Source organism: Pteropus vampyrus, unplaced genomic scaffold (assembly GCF_000151845.1).
Source record: "Pteropus vampyrus isolate Shadow unplaced genomic scaffold, Pvam_2.0 Scaffold592, whole genome shotgun sequence".
Taxonomy (NCBI): domain Eukaryota; kingdom Metazoa; phylum Chordata; class Mammalia; order Chiroptera; family Pteropodidae; genus Pteropus; species Pteropus vampyrus.
Genome location: NW_011889373.1, coordinates 544,809 through 567,563, shown reverse-complemented (window position 1 = coordinate 567,563; position 22,755 = coordinate 544,809). Strand labels below are relative to the sequence as shown.

Genomic DNA, 22,755 nt, shown 5'->3' with positions numbered 1-22,755 from the left:
TATTTAGAGTTTTGTTTACTTTTCGAATATGTATGGTTTTCCTGGTTTCCCTCAGGAAAATATTAACACAGCAAGTCTGGTTGCTAACGCCTTCATGTCTCTAAGGGAAATTGGAAACATGATTGACTCTTGGACAAACTCTGGGATTGTGGCACTCTGAATGTTTTTATGTTAATGGTTGATTTTGTTTTGTACGCCAGGAGCAGTAGACCGTGCTGTATCTGTTTGTCAGAATTGCTTTGTACAAACATCCAGATTGATGAAGTGTACTTGGTTTCATTATTGAGGTGCTAAGTTTCAGTTACTGTAGCTGGTTACATACCAAGATATGCCTACATAACCAGCCTTCCATATAAGTCATGAACACAAATTCAGATGCTCTTTCTACTCTTCCCTGGACAGATATTTTGTACATGTCCCTATATTTTGCTACTAGAAAGAAAGCATATATAAGAAGCTTGTTTCTGACCTGTCTGAATTCTACCCAATGCATGTCTTTTTCCTGCTTCTTTTACCCTGTCCCCTTTGCTGTGATAAATAAATCTTAGCCATACATATAACCTGTTGAGTCCTGGTGAATCATAAACTTGAGGGTAGTCCTCTGTGCCCTAAAACTGTATTCTAATTTAATTTTACTGTGGTCAAAGAACATACTTTGTATGATTTCATTTTTCTTAAAATATTACTGAGACTTGTATTATAACCTACAATATGATCTTTCCTGCTAAGTGTACCATGTAAACTTGAAAAGAATGTGTATTCTGCCATTGTTGGGTATATTCTATAAATGGCATTTAGGTAAAGTGGATAATAATGTTCAGATCTTCTGTCTTTGCTGATTTTTCTTCCCTAGTTCAGTCCATTGCTGAGACTGAAGCATTAAAATCTCTAATCATGATTGGAGAATTATCTATTTCTCTTTTCAATTCTGTAAGTTCTTGTTTCATATATATATGTATATATATATATACATACACACACATATATACATATATATGTATATATGTGTGTGTGTGTATATATATTTATATATATACATATACCTTTATTAGTTTCAAGTATATAGTACATTGGTTAGGCATTTATATAGTTTATATGATTTCTGATGAGAAGTTAACCATTAGACCATTGTTCTCTTGATTGTGATGTAATTTTTCTCCTGTTGGTTGCCAGGTTTGCTCTTTATCTTTGGCTTACAATAATTTATTATGTACTTTGGCTGGGCTTCCCTATGTTTTTTCTGCTTTAAATGTATTTAGTATTTTGTATCTGTGAATTTCTGTCTTTCATGAATTTTGGGAAATTTTCATCTATTATTTCTTCAAATATTTTCTCACCTCTTCATCTGGTATTCTAATTATATTTATTTATGACTGTTTAATACCACCTAATAGGTTCCTGTGCTTCTGTTAATTTTGTTTCAGTTTTTCTCTCTATGCCTCACCTGCTACAATTTCTGTCTTTAAGGTAGTATAGTGATTTTTTTTTCTAGAATTTTCATTTTATTAACTCTGTTTCTCTTATTCTTCTGAGAATGTGTTACATGTTCTTGATTTTTTATTGTATCTGTTTCTCTGCTGAGGTTTTCATGAATTGATCATTCTAACATCTCTGCCATACTGAGTCTGGTTCTGATGCTTTCTATGTCTTGTTACTGGTTTTTTTGTTGTTGTTGTATCATGCTTTGATATTTTTGGGGAAAGTTGGACATGATATATCAGGTAAAAGTAATTGAGGCAAATAGGCTTTAAGTGTGAGGTTTGATGTTTATCTGGCTAAAGGTTAGACTGTTTATTGTTTGCTGAAGCTGTAGATGTCAGGATAAAATTTCCTCTGGTATCTTTGTTGTTGACTTCCTTTGTCTTTGGGTTCTCCTAGGGGTTTTTTTTTCTTAAATTCAATTGTATTCCCCTGTTACTGTGGAGGAGTCCTATTGATGTGGTGGTAAGCTGTGGGAGAGAGGAAGGGTTCTATAATTTTATAGCTGGGTCTCAGTGAGCCTGTGCCCCTGGGCTGTAACCTTCATAAGTGTTTCTCAGTTTGTCTTGTCCCCCGCCACCTCAGGTGAGACAGGAAGGCTAAATGGAGGGCTGAAATTGGGTATTTACCCCACATAGAAGGCTAGAGCCAACTGAATTGGTATTTTGAGCCAATTTGGGTATTTCACTTCCGAAAGTTGATTAAGCTCTGGTAAATAGTTTCTCTTGAGGGCAGGCCTTGTGAAGAAGAAGGGAATGTTCTGGGCATATTAAAAAATGGCTACTTTTCCCATCTTCTTGCTGAAAGTCTGAGAGAATTTTTCTTTGATCTTCATTGTAAGAACCCGGTAGGGCTCCTGGGGGTAAAACTCACATGTATATGAAGGCCTCCCTAAGATGGGGCTTCTTTGGAGCTTTTAACTCTCAAACTTGTCCACACTGAGCCTCTAGAAATCAACTGCAGTTTAGGTTTTCCTATCATGGTACTGGTTCTGGAGTTTTCTGTTCCTGGACTTCTGCTTTGGTCATTTGGATTTTCTGTAGCCTCCTGTCATCGCCACAAGTTTTGGGGCAGTGGTTTACCCTGTGAGCTCAATTCTCTGCTGGATCCAGGAAGAGTTGTTGATTTTCAATTTGTTCACCATTTTTTCTTGTTGTTCGAATGAGAGTGATGACTTCCAAGGTTCTTGTTTGTCAAACCAGAAACCAGAAGTCAGGTTTTTATTAATTGAAAACATGCCGCCTTATATTTCATTGAGGATAGTCACTTAAACATTCTTGTCAGTTACTTTCAATATCTGTTTCATCTTGGAGTTGGACTAGAATGACTTTCTTCTCTTCTGATAATGTGTTATATATTCTTGATTCTTTGTATGCTGGGTACTTTTGGAGTATATCTTGGATATTATAAATGTTAAAATGAAGAGATTCTGAACTATGTTATTTTTATCCAATAAGTATTATTTCCTTTGTTTTAGCAGCTAGTTTTCTTGGCTGGACTTGAACAGCTAAGTCTTTCTTGTGCAGTAGCTCTTGTCTTTGTTCAGATCTGTTGTTTTTGGATGGGCTGCTAAGAGGCTAGTCTGTGCAAGCATTGTTCAGAGTTTAGTCAGAGATGTGGGTAATTAGGGCTTAGGCATCTGCTCTTCAGCTTTTTCTCTTCAATGCTCATGATTTCCTGAATTCTTTATATCTGGCTTTCCAGGCTTGAATGACTGGGTTTTTGACATGTGCTCACTTATGCTGTGAGCATTTGGATTGCACCTAGTCCCAGACTAAAAGGCACACCATCTCACCACCTGCAAGTGAGTACACACTCTCTGCCAATGTCTGTCTTCTCTTCACTCACTAGCACCTTCTGGGTGACAGCTATAATCTCAAATCAGAATTCATTCTTTTCCGTTTATTCTACACTAGCGTGGTTCAGGGTTCAAATAGAGATGTGGGTAGACAGTTTGAGCATTCCCTTTCTTGCTCTCTTCCTTCTGGAACTGCCCTACTTCCTTTGGCATTTTACCAATTTGACTTTTCTGGTTCCTTAGGCCAGAATAATGATTTTCCTCCCTGTGTACCCACTCCTGCACTAGCTGCTATTCCCCATAAATGCTGCAGGCCCAGGATAAAAGCCATGGTGATGAAAACTTATCTGTATAGCTCCCTGTTTCTCTTCCTTCTAGCAATTTTGAATTCTCTGTGAGAGTCTGTATGCTTTTGTTCACTGTCCAGTACCTTAAGTTTCTTTCTGTTTCTATTATATCTAGGTTTGTAGTTTTCTGTGTTGATACGTGCAGAGGAGGGAGAGAGTCCTATAGGTTCTGAGTTTTATCATACCCAGAAATAGAAAGTTTTGAGCAATATTTGCATGAGAACAACAACAAAAAATTTACTTTACTGAATAGCCTCTTAGAGACCAAGGCCATGTATTCTTTTAATGAACGTTGGTAAAGTAGAATCTTGTGATGTTCTAGCGTCTTGTTTTCCATACAAAAGGGAATAGGGAAGGGAGACATTTTAGTGATAAGAAGAATCCCTTGGGGGCTACGAGCAGCCTATATGATCCCACTTTGTTAAGTTGTGTTGAAAATAGAATAACTTTTCACAAATCCTGAAGATTTTAAAAACATATTTACAGCTGTTTTGAGTCAAATGCTAGATTCTCCTTAGTGCTTAGTACGATGACTGTCATAGGTATTCAGTATTTGAATCCATTAATTATAGATTCACCATAATAATAAATTAGCTAAGAGTGAACATTTTGATTATCTCAGAAATAAGATGATTAAAGAAAAAATATTTGTATACTTTTCTTGTGCTCGTGAAGACATACAGCTAATACATTTCAAGCCATTTTAAATAAAAGATTAATTTTTCCATGACATACTTTGTTATATAGTGCTATATAAATGAATTGTTTGGGGAGAATCTCTGTAATGGTTATTTCTTACTTCTGTCTAACTCAGTTGTTGAAGTAGACTTAGGGAATAGTGAGCTAGATAATTAAATAAAGTTTATACGGTAGCCAGAGTAAATGAGTTTATTAATTTGAACACCTTGAGACTCTGTATAATAATTAGAAAGTTTATAGAAGTCATCAAGGAATTTAGGCTATAGAATAGCAAAGAAAGTTCCTCTAATATTGGGGTTAAAGTGTTCTGGAGAGTACGTCTATATACAAAATGTAAAATTAATCAAAATACAACTTGAAACACTTTTGGTTCATTACTCTCTTGTTAATTCACATGTAAAGGGTTACATGGAGTCTTAATGTCATTATGGTAAATCACAGGCTGTAGGTGCTACTATTAAATGGAAATGAGATTAAAGCAGCCATGTTGGTCTATCACTAAAGTTAGAAATTTGGCATTGACTTGTCAGTGTTATTATTATAAAAGAGATATAGTATTGGATTGTTTTCTGAGATTAATTAAAGTGTTCAGCATCATAACTCAGAAACCTCCTTCAGTTCTCTGCCCTAGGTTGTCATTTACTTAGTGCTAAAGACAGACTGGTGAACACTGAGAAGGCTTAGAATTTCTAAGGGGCTGTAGTAGCTATCTTGCTGTTAGCAATAGTGTAGCCTCTTTCTTACTAAGATAACTGGGTTGAAATCCAGTGCCCTGAAGCTGCTTTTAGGCTGTAAATGCATGAGTGAGCACTAAAAATGTGAAAACAATCATAGACCAGAATAACAAGGTAAAGTAATGCCAAAGAATGTTTTAATGGATATTCATGCATGTTGCCAGCAGGATTTTTTTTTTCCCCAGATGATTTGGAAAGATTCAATTATAATTTAACAAATTTATATTTGATTCTTCTGAGCACCCAGTTACATTTCTGTTGGTTCTGTACCAGACCACATTAATTACTACACTTTGTCTTATTCTCACATCTCTGAGGTAGATGAATGCTTCAATTGAATGGAAGATAAGGAGCTGTATTTTCAAGGTACTTTTCTCATTATTAAAATGTCTGTGTGATAAAAAGGACAGTGAGAAAGTCTGTTTTAGAATGAGCTACATGAGGCATTAAAATCCTATAATGCATATATGAAATTTGGTGAAATGCTTTTGCCAAGACAATTTTCTCTTCAAATTAGTAACTAAATTAGTATATGGGAGAGGCCTTCCCTAAGATTGACTTTCTTAGTACCTAAAGCTGCAGCTAGACCTTTTCAGAACCAGATGATGATTCCAAGATGCTGATTAAATGGTGAAGTAATTTTCTTAAGTACTTGGAACCTGATTGTCTCTGGAGGCTTTGAAGCTGTGAGTTACAAAATAGACTGATTTGGTCTCCGGGAGTCTTTGCCAGATTTGTAATTGCACTGAGATTTTTAATGATCACAAATGACAACATGATGTCTTTCCCTCTCTAGGAGAGAGGCAATTCCTAGATAATGTGGAACAAAGTAGGTTTTAGTTTGGAAGACTTGGAAGGTCAGTATTCTTATAGGCAGCAGTATATCTAAGGTACAATTATGTAGCCATTGAGTTGTGACTACTTGTTTTATTGAGATAGCTTGAAAATGTCCATTAGACTGTAAGCAATGTGAGGGCAGGTTTTATGTCATTTTAGTAATCATTGAGTCTTGGCACAACTCTTGGCTGTGGTAGATTCTTATAAATTTTTATTGGAAGAATGGAAATTATGTTGTATTACCATGTCCTAGGTTTCTTGTTTTAGCATGGGAATAGAGGTAGCAGTACTGGACAGAAGGCAAGGCAGGCTATTCTTTCCCTGCTGCTCTTGGCAAAGAGGTCTTCATATTTCAAGACTTTCAAGTGTTGCCTTGTCTGTGAAGCCTTCATATCTTCTCTGGGTACAATTGACCTAACCGCTCTTCCTTTAATGTATCCTTTACTTCTTTTATAGCATCTGTGACATTTTTATTGCATTTTTTATGTGTATCTGCCTCTTTCCACAATAGAAAACTCAATTACCATTCATCTGTTTACTCCTAGTATAATATTAGGAATGATTTTGGTTGCAAGTAGTAGGAAATACAATTAATAGAGGCTTAGACAAGGGTGTAGTTATCTCACGAAATAAGTTTGGAGGTTGTCAATTCAGGGTAAATGTCTTCAAGGACACATATCTTTCTCTTTTTCCAATTCACCAAGCTTAGCATGGGGTTCTCATTTTCATGATGGTACAACCGCTCTACTGCACACCTCACATATGTATTCTACCCAGGAAGAGGGAAAATGGCAGAAAGGTTTGCCAGAAGTATGTCCTTGATAAAAAGACTTTCCCCTTACATCACATTGGCTAGATCTGGGTCACGTGGCCACCTTTAGCTGCAAGAGAGTCTGAAAACTTTTCCAGCCCTTCTCCTGTATAAAGACGGGGCAAAAGCATTGTGGATGGCATTTGTGTAGGTAGTCTACATTGTCATTTTCATGATTGGAGTCTCCCTCAAAAATGTCCTGGCACATATCCAATTAACATATTTTAGCAGTAGGCATACCATCTTAAATCTCAAGGACAAAATCTGTTTCTTTGCTATTCTTTCAGATTCTTTATCTATTTTAAAAGTGTGATCTGGCTCATGGTTTCAAGTTAAACTTACTTTGGCCATTTTTAAAATGTAGGATATGGCTAGAGATGGAAATAAGCAGTAGTAGAAGACAGTATGGTTCCAGGAACTTGGCGCCAGCAGTGTAGAAACCATTTAACTCTGTAAGTGATGGAGTCCATAAATCATCTGTCTGCTTCCTAGGGTTCTGTGATTTCTAGATGTCCTTCAGCATTCAATTCCTTCCTCCTTTTGTGAATTGCATTTGATAGAGAGAGGGGCTATAGCACTTGAGGGGTCAATGTATTTGTAATGTGAGCTTATTTAATTTCCATATCAACAAAGAGTTTCTGGATATCCTTTAAGCTGGTTAGAATAAAGCTGAGGGCAGCTGGGAACCCTTAGAACCCTCTGGTCTTTACTGCTGTTCCCCGCTCTTATTCTCTATTGCCTTCTTAGGGTTCCCCTTCCTGTGATTTATGAGTTTACATGCATTCCTTACTGCATTCTCTAGATAGTTGTGAATTTTAATGTCTCTTTCTTTATCTGAATACAGTTTTCAGCCATAAATTCCCTTGTCCTTACCACAGCAACCGGAAAACCCTACAGTCATATCTATTAGACAAATCCCTTTCCTCAGAGACCAAGCTTTCCTCCATAGGCCTTCCATTTAATTGTTCTAGGAAAGGGAGGAACTTTTCTGAACACCTCTTTATTTGTTAATTGTGCTTCTAGAAAATTTATGCCCAGTTCAGTAGTGGAGAAACTTTTCTTTTGAGGGCCACATATATAAGGAGAAAGAGATCAAATAAGGGTCACACATGTAAAGATCTTACTTAGAAGGTGGTTCTTTTGTGTAGAAGTTTTATTTTTGAGAGAAAACATTCTTTGCAATTAAAAACAGTACACACGCCCGTAAAGGACACAGAACACAAAATTTTAACCAAAAGCTATAGGTTCATAAAAGAAGAAATACAGCTAGCTTACATATACATTATATATTATCTAATTAAACCTGACTTGTGATCAAGGAATTGTAAACTAAAGTGGTGAGATACCATGTTTAATCTATTGAATTCACAAATTTGAAAACAAAATCCTCATACTCACTGATGAGTATGCGGAATAGATAGTCTTTAAAAGTTATTGAATTATAAAAGATTAGGCATACCAAAAAGTAGGGAGGCAAATATAATAAAAACTTCTGTTCACCATTTTATTTCACATCTTTTATAAAGACCCAACCCTCCGTAATCTGGTTCATTTTCTTCCTCTCTTCTTCTATAATTGTCAATCCCCTTAAAGCCAACCTGAAGCAACCACTCTGTACTCAAACATTTTTGTACACTTGTGGTCAAAATGAAATCGCTTCAAACTTTCTAGAGGGCAAGTTAGCAATACGTATCAATTATCCTAGGAATTTAATCAGAAAATGAGATGCACATAAAAATATAAATAGGCACATTTATCAGCATTATTTATACTAAAAGAATGGAGCCGTCTTAATTGAACACCAATAAAGGACTGGTTAAATAAACGATAAATATTTATATAACAGATTATGAAGCAGCAATGAACATTTATGCATGTTCCAAGTTAGCTGCCTTATTAAGCATGTATCAGTTTGGTGACTAGAGAATATTTCTCACACATGTCATGCAAGAACCTGTAGTCAATCCAACATTAAAACATAACTTGTTTTTTTGTTATGAATAATTAAAGTAGAAAAAGAAAGGTTATGGGGAAAATGAGAAGTTAAAAGATTGGTTGAGTTTATTGTGAAAGGACAGTGAGGCAGGCAACTGGTTTGTTTAGGCTATTCAGGGGATGTGATGTCTTAGCCATCAGTCATTGAGTGCTTTCTCTGTGTCAGCTGAGATGCTGGATGCCATCAGTGCAGAAAGGCCAAGTGATGGCCTCATCCCTGAAGCAGCTTGTAATCTGAAGGAGATAATACACACACAGTTAGAAAATTGGTAAGCAAACAAGAGAGAGTAATATTTGGCAAAGGAATACTGCATATTTGAATGCTATAGAAATTCAGAAGACAGAGAGTTTATGTTCTGTGGGGCTAATAGAGATATATTTCTAAGGAGGTGGAGAATTATACTGTCATTAAAAATGGCATTTTGGATTCAAACAAGCCAAAAGGAAGGGACATGATATTTAAATTAAGGGGAATGATATGAACAAAGGCTTGGAAGTTGGGAACTATATAGCATTTGTAGAGAGCTAGCTTGACTAGATCTGTAGGGTTCTTGTCGAAGTGGAAAAGCAAATAAAAGGACCAGGACACAGCCTAGAATGTCAATCATAGGTCCTGTTTTAGAATCTATGATTCAGGTTTACATGCAGTTATATTTATTACTTTTAATCGCAAGTTGCAAAAACTGTCAATTTAGTATTAGAAAATCCACTGTAGGACATATGATATTAAACAGAGCTGAAAATTTTCCACTCTTGATTCAGTACTATAGTGGGGTTGGCATTAGAGTGAGAATTAGACCTGGAATGTGCTACGAGTTCTACCAAGTAGCCACTCTGTAACCAAACCAAGCCTTGGTTTCCTCATCTGTAAGACGAGTATGATATTATTCATCTTACTGAACTCACAGGGCTCCTAATGTGCAGATCAAGTAAAATGATGTAAAGATTCCTCTTGATGCAGTGCTGGAGGAGCAAAAAAAAAAAAATCTTCAGACAGATCCCCTCTACTGTACCCTCTACTCTCTCTCCTCAACTCTGACAAAAAGATATGTAACTAGGGGAAATAAGGATTTATAGAGAAATGTGAACCCACCAGAAAATCGAGTACTGAAGTGACAATAGCCCAGAAAAATACTCCCCTAGCCCCAGTTCCAGAATCTTTAGTGCTTTGTCCCCAGACAGTTGGACTCCAGTGTAAGATTTTGGGGTTGCTTTTTAGCCATCACTATATCATAATAAACATCCTCTTTTGTTTTGGCTGATTGATCCCAGAGCTATACTGATTTGGGAAATCAACTTGGCAGGCTTTCCACAATGTAATTCCAGGAAACAGTAATTCTTAGGAACCCAAAGCCACCCCCAGATGAATGATAGTCCCTCACCCTTAATTACTTAGAATGGAATGATATTCTGAATTCTCTTGGTCCATAGGGTTACTTATCAGCATTTCTTTCAGGGCTGCTTTTTGGAGAAGGGCCAGCAGAATGAGTCAGATCTTTTAGGTTTTGTTTATAGAGTGGCCATCAGGATATATTTCTGGATCAGCCCAGTGCAATGAGTTTCCTTTGGCACTGGCTAGGCCTGGTGTGTTTTTGATTGTATCTAGGTAGTTTTAGGAAATCATTTTAGTGGGTTAATTTCTAAATATATTATACAAATGTTAGATACATTGTTTCTGTGCTGTCTTGCTATTGGTCTACTTTTAACGAAGAAGCTATAATATGGTGATACCCAGAAAAATGTAACAATTAATCTTTTAGATAAGACAGCATGAGAGGTAAAGCAACAAGTGATCTTATGGCTACAATAACCCCTGCAATGAATACCTCAAGATGTGAACAGTTATATCTTGGCTCTTTACTCTCAAGCTTCTCTGACTCTTTTTTTTTTTTTTTCACCAGAAAGCCTTTTATAGGAGGGGAAGGAAATAGAGTCCCAGAAATGTCTCAACTGCTGAAGTAACAGAATAAAGGACTAGCCCAGTGCATATTCCCTGGTCAGGATCAAGTCTCCCATACCCACCCTATATGATCCAACTCTTTACTGCCATACCATTTCTGCTTTACCGTAATCTATTTCAGCTATGTATTAAGAAGCAAGCTGATTAAGTTAATTTATACATGTGTGAAGAGCTGATAACCCCCCTCTAATTTTCCCAGTAGTATATACTTGTTTTCCCCAAAGGATAAGAAAGTTCATCTCTAGATGTCTAAATTCAGGTCTCCCATTTATCTGTCCCAAGGAAATAATCAGACATTAGAGTAATAATTTATATTTAAAAATATATACTGCTACATTATTTATGACACCAAAAATAGAATCAATTCTTAATGGCTGCATAATTTTTTTATTGTATGGATGTAATGACATTTATTTTCAAGTGATTGAACATTTAGAGAGTGGTTAAATTATGATACATGAATATAATTCAGCCATTAAGAATCATGTTTATGAAGTATTTAATTTCATAGGAAGATTATTACAATGTATGAATTAAAAAGTTGGACACAAAGTGGAATATCATGAGCTCAACTTGTTAAAATACAATATTTATTCAATAAATTTCGATAAATTTTTCATGTCTAGTATGTGCCAAGATTAGTGATGAACATGATGCTATAGCATCAAGCAAGATTTACGTGATCCCTGCCAACATTAAACAAAATAGGACATCATTATGAATCTCCCTTTGGGGATTGGTGATTTCTAGTCAAATGTGATTAAGCTCGTTTTCTAATTTGTGGGCTCTCCAGGAACTTGGTTTCATTTCTTGTCTGCTTTTGGTCTGAGAATTCATAGCTCTCCGGTTCAATTAGATCGATCAGTAGATTTTAAAAACAATAGCAACAGGCATTGCAAGCCTAGCATTCTCTATCATCTTTAGTTTTCTTTTTTACCTATGTAGTCAGTGTTGCCCAACAACATCAGTGTGACAGTTTCTTGAAATCTATCCTTGTGATCTTTGGACTGCTTTTGCAGGAGAAGATATTAGTTTGCAAAGAAAAGTTTCTGCATAGGCCTTTTTATTTTACCTTACAAACAAACCCATAATCATGCTTTTATAGAATGTAATCTTGGTGTGTAGTGTTATCAACTTAATTTTGTTCTCGAGACGAATTTCCTTTTAAAAATTTGATGCTTATAGGAAATGGACCTTTACTCAGAAAGTTTTTATTTAAGAAGCTATAAATCTTTTTTATTTAAGAAGTTCATCCTGCAAAATATACCTTCTTTAGGATTGAGGTTAATATTTTAATTGTCTGTAACAGACCATTAAATTTTGGTTCTCCCAATAGCTTTATTGTAATGTCTTTGAAACATGTTCACTTCAGTGATTTGCTTTGTTAGATAGTGGTGCAACATTATACATATCATAGAACTATGCTTTCTAAAGCCTGAGAAGTATAACAGATTTGTTCCATATACTGTTTGTGATGAATTCTCAATGCCATTTTTTTTTTTTATGATGTGCATGCACCGTAGGACAATGGGAGTATTTAAAATGTGAGAACTTCTTTTTCTGGTTGACTTGTAAGTATTAAGCCCTTGAAGTTATTTAGTATATCTGACTTAATTTAATTAAAAATATTATAATACCCAAACTTCTTATATGATCGCATTTAATGCACCAGTTTGCTACATTTTGGGGCTAAAATTCTGTGTTGTGTACCTAAGATAATAGAACCAAAGCCACATTGTTTATTCTTCTACTTTTTCGCTCACACATGGTGTACGTTATGCATTGATCTTGTCCAGCAATATTAACTTTCTTTAACAGATTGATCTGCTATCTGAAGAGTGTTATTAAAATTTAATCGGTAAACTAAAAATAAGCAGCTAATGCCATAGTGCATTCTGGTAACTCATAAAAGAAAAAAGAAAGTAAAGCCTAATGTAGTTTTGTGAGGTTAAAAGAAGGTGAATATATATTTATTGGCTATTCTAGGGTACATATAAATTACCATTTTTCTTCTCTTGATAAGTGTGATGTAATGGACTACATTTATAGGTGATATACTTTTTCATGTGCGGACTATTTACTGTTTTACCTACTCGCACTGAACTGCAATGAATTATATAGCACTATATAATAGGAGTAAAGCCCATCTGTGACCCTTGTTTTCCTCAGAGAAGCTTTTCTGGACAGTGACTATGGCTAACATGATTCTTAAGCTATGTCCTATGTGTGCTGTACTTCTGATTCACTAAAATGATGCAGATCCTACCAACATGCATCATCTTCATAATGGCCTCTCCCATTTTATCTCATGCCTACATTGAGGATTCCTTTTGCCTTATTGCTTTTCTTGTTTTTCTTCTCAAAAACAATTCTAGATTTAGAAGAGGCACTTAACCACATTCTTGCTATTAGTTCTATCTTTTTTCTTTTTGATGAGTCTGTTCTGCTGCTTAAAGGCACTTGTTTTCAGAGTACCCCAGAGAACCTATTAGCTTAGAATATTATCATGGCATTTTGTTTATCTTAAAAGTAATACTTGCTTAAAATGAACAAAAGACTTGAAACAAGCACTTCACAAAATATGTCCGAATGGCCAATTAACATACAAAAAGATGTTCAACTTCATTAGTCATCAGGAAAATATACAATGTGATACCACTACCACCTACCAGAATAGCAAAGATGAAAAAGACAAATACCAAGAGTCTATAAGAATGTAGAGCAATTGCAACAATGCTGTACTGCTGCTGAGATTGTATATTGGTACAATTACATTGTTTATTCGGAAATCTGTTTGTGAAATAATGAGTAGAACCGAATATAAGTATGTCTTTGATCCAATAATTCCACTTCTAGGCACATACATAACAGAAATAGGTATATTGGTTCATAAAAGATATGTACAAAAGTGTTTACAGCACTGTTTGTAATAAATCTAAACTCAAAACAAATGTCCATAAGCAGTAAAATAAATACATTAATGGGGATATGAACCTAACATGGAATCAGTAGTGAGAATTCATGAATTACAACCACATGCAACAATATGGATGAATCTTACAAACATGGTGTTGATAGTGCTGGATCTTTATGTTTCACGAATATTTATCCCAGGCTTACTTATATTTCTTTTGACATTGATTTATGAAAATTCAGTAAGCCATTTCATTGTGTACTTCAGGGGTTGGCAAATAATGCTTTGCTGCCTGTTTTTTTTTTTCTCATAAACAGAATGGTTTTTACATTTTTAAATGGTTGAACATTTCTAAAAGAAAATTTTGTGACACATGTAAATTATGTAAAATTCCAATTTCAGTGTCCATAAACAAGTTTTATTAGAATGTAGCCACACAGATTCATTTCTTTGGCTGCTTTTGTACTGCAACAGCAGTGTTGAGTAGTCGTGACAGAAACTACATGGCCCACAAATCTTAAAATATTTACTCTCTGGCCCTTTATAGGAAAAGTTTGCTGACTCTGATATACACCAACTGATGTGTCATTGGTAAACTACTAAAGGATATTTATTTTTAAAAAATACTTGTCTTACACAGATAATCATTTAAATAATTCCTGTCTTATTTTTTTTTCTCCTTGATATGTACTGCTATTTATCATGATTTAACATGCCTAGACATTTTGCTTGTTTAAATAAGCAAGCACAGGTTGATTATTTCTTCCCATCTAGATTGTAACTTTCAGGAGGGTAGGGATTCTTGTCCCCTTTGTATAGTGCTGTGTTTCCAGCACCTAGGCATGTAGTAGAAACACAATATATATTTATTTGAGTAGTCACACAGTTTATATTTGTTGAATTGAAAAGATGGCTGTGCTGAACCTGCTGCATATTACTTTACCCAAATCTGAGGATAACTGGATGACAGCCTGAAACAAAGTGTACATTCTTCATTTGCATAATGCATAGAATCTCCAGATTCTAAAAGGTAAGTATCTAAGGAATTCAGCAGAATCTGACAGCACCTTTGATGCTGCTGCCATTGGTAGATCACTGGGAGGAATAGCACCTATAAATAATTATATATTACATATATTGATTTTAAAAATTATTCGACATATGATTTTATAATTTATTAATTTTATATTGATAATATTTACATATTTAAATATATCGTAAACCTTTATGTCAGTTATTATATTTATTCATTGAGATTAGTGGGCCTAGCAAAGTGAATGGCACAATAGTAAGTACCTAAAAGTTAGGTAATTGAAGAATTAAGCAAGCTCTTTGGGACTAGGTTGTTTTGTGAATGTAGGGGTATTGTTTAGTGGTTTCCCACTACCCTTAGAATAAAATCCAAGCTTTTCCTCCAGTAAAGCCTTGTATGATTTGATTATTTGTCTCTGTCTCCAACCTCTCTCTTCTCTCTTGCTTGCCATGCTGAAGCCATACTGAACTTCTTTAATTCCTTCTAAAACCTTAAGTTCCTTTGTGTATAATTTAAAAAATTTTTATGACTCTCCCATAGTCTCTAAGCTCTATTAGGCAGGGATCACATCTGTCTTATTTACCATCAAATCTCCAGTGCTTAGTAAAATTACTGAAATGTAGCAGTAAGTATTTATTGAATGACTACATACACAATTGAAAGAGCACTAGACTTGGTGTCAGAAACCCTAGGTTAAAATCCTGGAATGTGTTCTGAATCTTGATCTGGATGTCAGTTACACAGGTGTGTTTGTGAAGTCATTGAGATGTTGCAGTTATAACATGAACACTTTTGATGTAAATATGTTCGTAAGTTGAAAACAACAATCCTGGGATGTCCATACTTCCTAATTATGTGAACATGAATGAGTCAATTTCTCTGAAATTTATTTTTATCATTTATCAGTAGGTATTATTATATCTACCTCATAAGGTAGTTGCAAGCACTGATAATGTTTATGAACTGCCTTGTATGTATACAACATCTAGCAGTTGAATCTTTAATACATAAATGATGTGGAAGAAAAGAAGGTGCAGAGGAGAAGTGCTCAGAGACCTAAGGGGAATAAACCCATCTTTTACAGAAGAGTCCTTAGGCAGCTTAAGAGAGCTGGGGCTTTAACAGACACCATGAAGAAACAATGGACTTCATCCTATCTCTAGAGTAAGATAAAAGGCCACAGAGCCCTTAAGCCCTCTTTTAAAAATTAGGAGGGCCTTTGGAGTTGGGGAAGAGAAGAGCAGGAGACTAGGACAGGCAAATTACTGTAATAGTGTATCTGACCTACCTAACCAACCATGAGAGAGCCATATAGCTAAAAAATAAAGCTAACATTGAAGTGCTTTTCTACAAATTAAAATGTAGCCTGCAGTGTTTCAAAGCTAATAAGGAGCTAGATATAATTGAATCTCAGAAGATTACTGAAATAAGAATCATTACCAGGATTAGAAGTTTCTAGACTATGAAGAAACTTTTCCCACTGGAAGGCTGGGAAAAGATGAGCAAGTACATGTAAAGAACATCAAAAATGGGAAAGGAAGCTCTTAAAGAACTGACAGTACATATTCCAAACTTAAATAGTACATGCAGTTGAAGCTAAAACTTTAAAAGCAAATTTTATTTTATTTTTTAAATTCAGCTTACAAAGTATACATTATACTACATTTTTCTCAAGTAGTAATACAGTTAATGTATTGAATGGGATTGACAAACTAGAAAATAAACCACCAGAAATAGATTGAAGCGAGACATTTTAGGAAAATAAAATCTTTGTTATCCTTATAAGTTCTGCTTGCTGTGCATTTATTGTTATCAAGAACTGTTCTAACTGTTCTTATTTAATCCTTCTCCGAAGCTTATGAAATTAGGGCTACAATTGATAACTTCATTATGAATAGAGGAACTGAGGTTTAAAGAGTTTAAATAATTTGCCCAAGGTCAGATAATAATTGGCAGGGCAGGCCTCAAACTCTGGAACATATGATGGCAAAGCCCATACTCTGACCTGGTGGAGCTCTTGTCATGATGTATATAACCTGCTGTTGTTTTAGAAGCCTTATTACTGGAAACCTGCCCAGTGCCAGCATGCCTTCCATATATAAGAAATCCACATAGAGAAGAAATCATGAAAACTATAGACTGATGAAACTTACTTGAATATTTTGGAAGAGGATATTTGTAACATTTTGTCCCTGAATTGTAAACTCCAAAAAAGCAGATAATTTGTCACTCTTGTTCACTACTGTTTCTCTAAAGCAGAGTTTTTCAGCCTTAACAGTATTGACATTTTAGACTGGACAATTCTTTGTTCTGGTGGCCCGATCTATGCATTGTAGAATGTTTAGCAGTATCCCTGGCCTCAACCCACTAGATGCTAGTAGCACCCCTCCGCAGTTGTCACAAAAAAAAATCTCTCTGAACATTGCCAAATGTCCCCTAGGGAAAAATTGCCCCCAGTTGAGAACAAATGTTCTAAAGAATAGAACAACGCCTGGCAAGTAAAAGACAGGAATGAATAGTGTTCCACAAAGTGTACTTTTTTTTTTGATATGCAAAATAACTAGAGGGAACCTTGAAAATATTCTAGAACTTTAATGTACATTTGTATATGCATAGAAAAATATAACATATCAAACCCATGCTTTTATATACTATTTTATAGGACAAGGCTAAAGTGGATACTAAAATAAATAATTGAAAGAAACATTAAGTAAATAAGTATAGATAGTAGATACATTTAGCAAAAATCATAAAATTGATTAAGGTGGTATATAAATGACAAGTTTGATGCACTGATTGTACTAAAGGAAACTTAATATGTCCTGAACACATTTGGTATGAGAGCTTCCCCTAAGTCTTGTTTGTGTAGGTCACTAAAACCCTCATTAGGAATATTCTAGTGCCCTGCACCAACTAGACACAGATGTGGAAGACAAATTGTTTACCCTCTGAGAATTGGACACTGAGAGATACTATAAGCTATGCACACCTGTATGGGATAGCAACTAAGTTCTATATTATAGTATGAGAGTTCAAAGGGAAAAGATTACTTCCTATTCAGGAAATGAGGAAAACTTCACTACTGATATTGAAGGATGAATGGAATTTAATAGGTGTAGATAAGGAAGAGGAAAAAGAACAGAGGCGTACAGTTGGAACAGTTTATATTTAAGGGATGAGTAGAGGCCACTTTGGCTAGAAAATGCTATAACTGAAGGAAAGTAGAATCTGGTTGTAGAGAGTGTTTAATGCCAGGCTGGGTAAATCCACGGAACAGTGATTTTTATTTCCTAATGTCTGGCTAAAAGTTGCTTTGTTGTTGTTCTTGTTGTGTTGCCATTACTGTAGAAATAACGTTCAGATTGGGATGGGGACCTCAGAATCAAGATTGATGAATACTCCTGCTTAATAAGATATAAAAACTAGAATACGCACACACACAAGAGGAGAGGGAGGGAAGAATGGAGGGAGGGTGGAGAGAGAGACTGAGACCAGCTGAGCAAAGAAAAAAAAAAGCAACAAAGGATCAGAGTGGAAAGAGCAGCCTAAACCCTGGCAACAGAAGAAAAAGTAGGAGCAGGAGGGTAACCTGGGACTGGTAGAGTTCAGGGTTTGGGAGTGATATGGGTAATATGCTGTGAACCCCATATCTCTGTAAGGAATCTTTGTTCTTTAGAACAAGACTCTGATCATTGGAAGTTTACTACTGGAATACTAAGTGAGGCAGCTGACAGATTATACTGATTTTTGCCTGCTTGGTTTCATCTTTCCCTGGAAGGGAGCTGCCTCTGATGCCCATTCTCTCTACCACATTGACCTCTGGAGAGGCAAGTCCTCTTTGAAAATTTTGGCCCATGCCTGACAGTCCTTTCCTTTGCGGTTCCCCTGACACAACTGAGAATGGCTTCATTCTTTATAAAAAGACTTTATTAAATATTAAAGATTAAAAAGGAAATAAAATACAAGAAGTCCTACCAGATTTACTTTGTATCTCTGATATCATTGTACTCTTACCAGTCAAATCTCCTTTCCCTACTGCTGCTAGAGATATCTTCTTAAAATCCAAATTTAGCCATGACTCCCTTGCTTTTTCATGACTTCTCATTTATACAGGGATTGTACTTTAGTACATTAACTTTCTTATGGGTTTTCCTGGAGTGAGAAAGGTTTTATAATTCTCTTTACATACTGCTTATTTTAGTTTTCTGACTTGGAGAGGTTATAGTTAAAATTGTGACGGTACTTGGGAAGAGTGAAGGACCTTCCTCTGAATATGTATAAGCATTCCAGCTCTTTCCTAAAGCCTTCCTGGAATAGCTTCATCTAAGGGTCAGGGGTTGCTGGATTAAAAACTTTGTTTTCTGTGGCACTGGGTTTCTAATCAGGCATGTCTAGGCTGCTTCCAGGAGAAATCTCAGTGAGTGGGAATATAGTTCTCCACCTCAGATCAACCTGAAGAATTCAGCCCTAACCCATTTTATATATTGGTGTTCTGCATAAGATTTTTTGAGAGTGGTCTGCTATTTTAAATAAAAGGTGGGATGATGAGAAATCATTAGATGGCTTCTAAAGTTCCTTTTGGCTCCAAAATTCTCTGAGAATTCAGCCCCCTTCACTTCTTTCTTGATTTACTTTATGTTACTTTTGTTCCATACAATTAAAACCTTTTAGCAAGTCAGAGTTCAAGAGGCTTTGGCAGTTATCTTTTCCAGTTTCCCAAACTGAACTCCAACAAATAGGACTCCTGAGAAACATTGTTGCTTACAAAAAGTATTATGTACCCAAATACGCTGAGAGATTATACTTTTGATATATTTCTAATTAGCAATTTTAAGCCTCTGAAGAGTCTTCCAGTAAAGAAACCTGTTTAACCTTAAGACAGTATTTCTTAAATTTTTGAATAATGTGCCTTTTAACACTTTTCCAGAGGTCAATTTGGGAAACACTCATCTAGTTCATCCCCTCCTAATGCAAGTAATTTGAGATAGAAAACGATTTTCTAATATTATACAACTAGTTATCAGGTCTCAGTCTCATATTTATTCCCTGATTGTCTCTGTTTCATATATACTTAACTTCTGACTTTATTAAGATATAATTAACATGTAACATTAAGTCTAAGGTAAACATAATGGTTTGATACTAGTATGTATTATGAAATGATTGCTATAATAAGATTAGTTACAGGTCATCACCTCATATAGTTATAATTTTGTGTCTATTGAGAACTTTTAAGATCTACTTGCTTAGCATCTTTCAAATATACAATAGAGTATTATAACTATAGTCACCATGCTAAACATGACATCCCTAGAACTTAATTCATCTTAAAACTGGAAGTGTGTACTTTTTGACCACCTTCACCCATTTCCCCCACAGCGGGCAACCACAAGTTTAGTCTTTGTGTTTATGAGTTTGTTTGTTTAGATTCTACATGTAATTGAGATCATACAGTATTTGTCGTTTAATGTCTGACTTATTTCACTTAGCATAATACCCTCGAGATTCATGCATGTTGTCACAAATGGCAAAATTTCCTTTTTATCGCTAAATAATATTCTATTATGTGTATATATATCATATTTTCTTTATCCATTCACTTATCAGTAGATATTTAGGTGTTTCCTTGTCTTGACAATAGTCAAATAATGCTGCAGGGAACATGGTGGTACAGAAATGTCTTCCAAATAGTGATTTTACTTCCTTCAGATATATCTCCCAAAGTGGAATTGCTGGATCATATGATAGTTCTGTTTTTTTAATTTCTCAAGGAACTTCTATACTGTTTTCCATAGTGGCTGTACCAGCTTACATTCCCATCAACAGAGTGGAAGGATTCCCCTTTCTCCACATCCTTGCTAGCATGTGTTATCTCTTGTGTCTATTTTGATAATAGGCATCCTAACAGGTGTGAGATGATATATCATTGTGGTTTTGATTTACATTTCCCTGATGTAGATCAGGTGATGTTGAGCACCTTTTCATGTACCTGTCAGCCATTTGTATGTCTTCTTTTGAAAAATGTCTACTCAGGTCCATTGCCCATTTTTAAATTGGTTTCTTTTGCTAGCAGGGTTGTATAAGTTCGTTGTATATTTTGGATATTAACTCCTTATTGAATATGTGGTTTGCAAATATACTCTCCCACTCCCTTGGTTGCCTTTTTATTTTGTTGAATATCTGCTGTGCAGAAGCTTTTTAGTTTGATGTAGTCCTATTTATTTGTGCTTTCGTTGCTTGTGTTTTTGGTATCATATCCAAAAACTCATTGCCAAGACTAATGTCAAAAGTTTTGACTTTTGTTTTCTTCTAGACGTTTATAGTTTCAGGTCTTACATTCAAGTCTATTTTGAGTTCATTTTTGTCAGTGGTGTAAGGGACCCAGTTTCATTCTTTTACTTTGAATATCTATTTTTCCTGGCACCATTTAAGAGACTGTCTTTTCCCCATTGGGTTTTCTTGCCTCCCTTGTCAAATATTAATTGACCTTATATGCATGTGTTTATTTCTGAGTTCTGGATTCTGTTCCTTTGGTCTATTTGTTTTTGTGCTAGTACCATACTGTTTTGAATACCGTAGCTTCGTAATATAGTTTGAATTTAGGAAGTATGACGCCTTTAGCTTTGTTTTTGTTTTTTGTTTTTTTTCTTTTCGTTTTCTGAGGATTGCTTTGGCTTTTAGGAATATTTTGTGGTTCTATGCAAATTTTAGGATTATTTTTTCTATTTCTGTAAAAATTGCCATCGGAATATTGATAATGATTGCACTGAATCTATAGATGGCTTTGGGTAATACAGACATTTTAACAATATTAAATCTTCTAATCCTTAAACATGATACATCTTTCCATTTATTTGTGTCATCAGTGTCTTAACAGGTTTCAGTGTATCGATCGTTCACCTCCTTGGTTAAATTTTTTCCTATTTTATTCTTTTTGAAGCTATTATAAATGGGATTATTTCTTTATTTCTTTTTCAAATAATTCATTGTTAGTATATAGAAGCACAACTGATTTTTTTTGTATGTTGATTTCTGTATTCTTCAACGTTACTGAATTCTTTTATTCAAACAGTTTTTTGGTGAAGTCTGTAGAATTTTCTGTATACAAAACCATGTCATCTTTAAACAGAGAATTTTACGTCTTCCTTTTTCAAGTTAGATGCCTTTTATTTCTTTTTCTTGCCTGATTGCTCTGGCTAGAACTTCCAGTACAATGTTGAGTAGGACTGGTGAGTGTGGGCACCCTTGTCTTGTTCCTGATTTTAAAGGAAAAGCATTCAACCTTTCATTGTTGAATATTTTAGCTGTGGGCTTCTCTTATATGGTCTTTATTATGTTATATATGTCTTGTTGAATTTGGTTTGCTAGTATTTTGTTACAAATTTTTGCATCTGTGTTCATCAGGGATATTGGCCTGTAGTTTTCTTTTAGTGTCCTTATTTGGCTTTCGTATCTACATTATGCTGGTCTCATAAAATGAGTTTGAAAGTATTCCTTTCATTTCGATTTTTTGTAAGAGTTTGAGAAGGATGGTTTTTTTTAAATGTTTGGTAGAATTTACCAGGGAAAGCATCTGGTCCTAGGCTTTTCTTTTTTTGGGAGGTTTTTGATTACTGATTCAGTCTCCCTACTTGTTATTGGTCTGTTCAGATTTTCTATTTCTTCATTATTCATCCTTGGTAGGTTGTATGTTTATAGGAATTGATCCATTTCTTCCAGGTTGTCCAGTTTTTGGCTTATAATTGTTCATAATAATCTCATGATCTTTTTGTCTTATCTTTCATTTTTGATCTTATTTATTTGGGTTCTCTTTTTTCCTTGGCCTAGCTAAAGGTTTGCCAATTTTGTTTGTCTTTTCAGTGAACTAATTTTTTAGTTTTGTTAGTCTTTTCTATTGTTTTCCTAATTTATATTTTATTTATTTTTGTTCTAATATTTAGTATTTCCTTCGTCTTCTAACTTTGGACTTAGTTTGTTCTTCTTTTACTAGTTCCTTGAGGTTAAAGTTAATTCTTTCTTTGAGAGCTTTCTTTTTCCTTGAAAGTTTATTGCTGTAAACTTCCCTGTTGGAACTGCTTTTGCTGAATCCCATTGATTTTCTTACATTCTGTTTCCATTTTTCTGTGTCTCAAGATATATTTTTCTTTT

The 22,755-nt window shown here is 35.0% G+C and overlaps 1 protein-coding gene across 4 annotated transcripts in view; it reads left to right on the top strand.

Moving 5' to 3' along the window:
- PRRG1 (proline rich and Gla domain 1) overlaps window positions 1-22,755 on the top strand; it is an 86,571-nt gene that overhangs the window by 18,176 nt on the left and 45,640 nt on the right. The window contains exon 1 of one of the 4 annotated variants that reach the window (XM_023525665.1): window positions 3,199-3,283. The exons of the other annotated variants lie outside the window; for them this stretch is intronic. The gene's annotated coding sequence lies outside the window, so the exon portion shown is untranslated. Of the gene's footprint in view, window positions 1-3,198; window positions 3,284-22,755 lie in introns of those variants that run through there. 4 annotated transcript variants of the gene reach the window in all.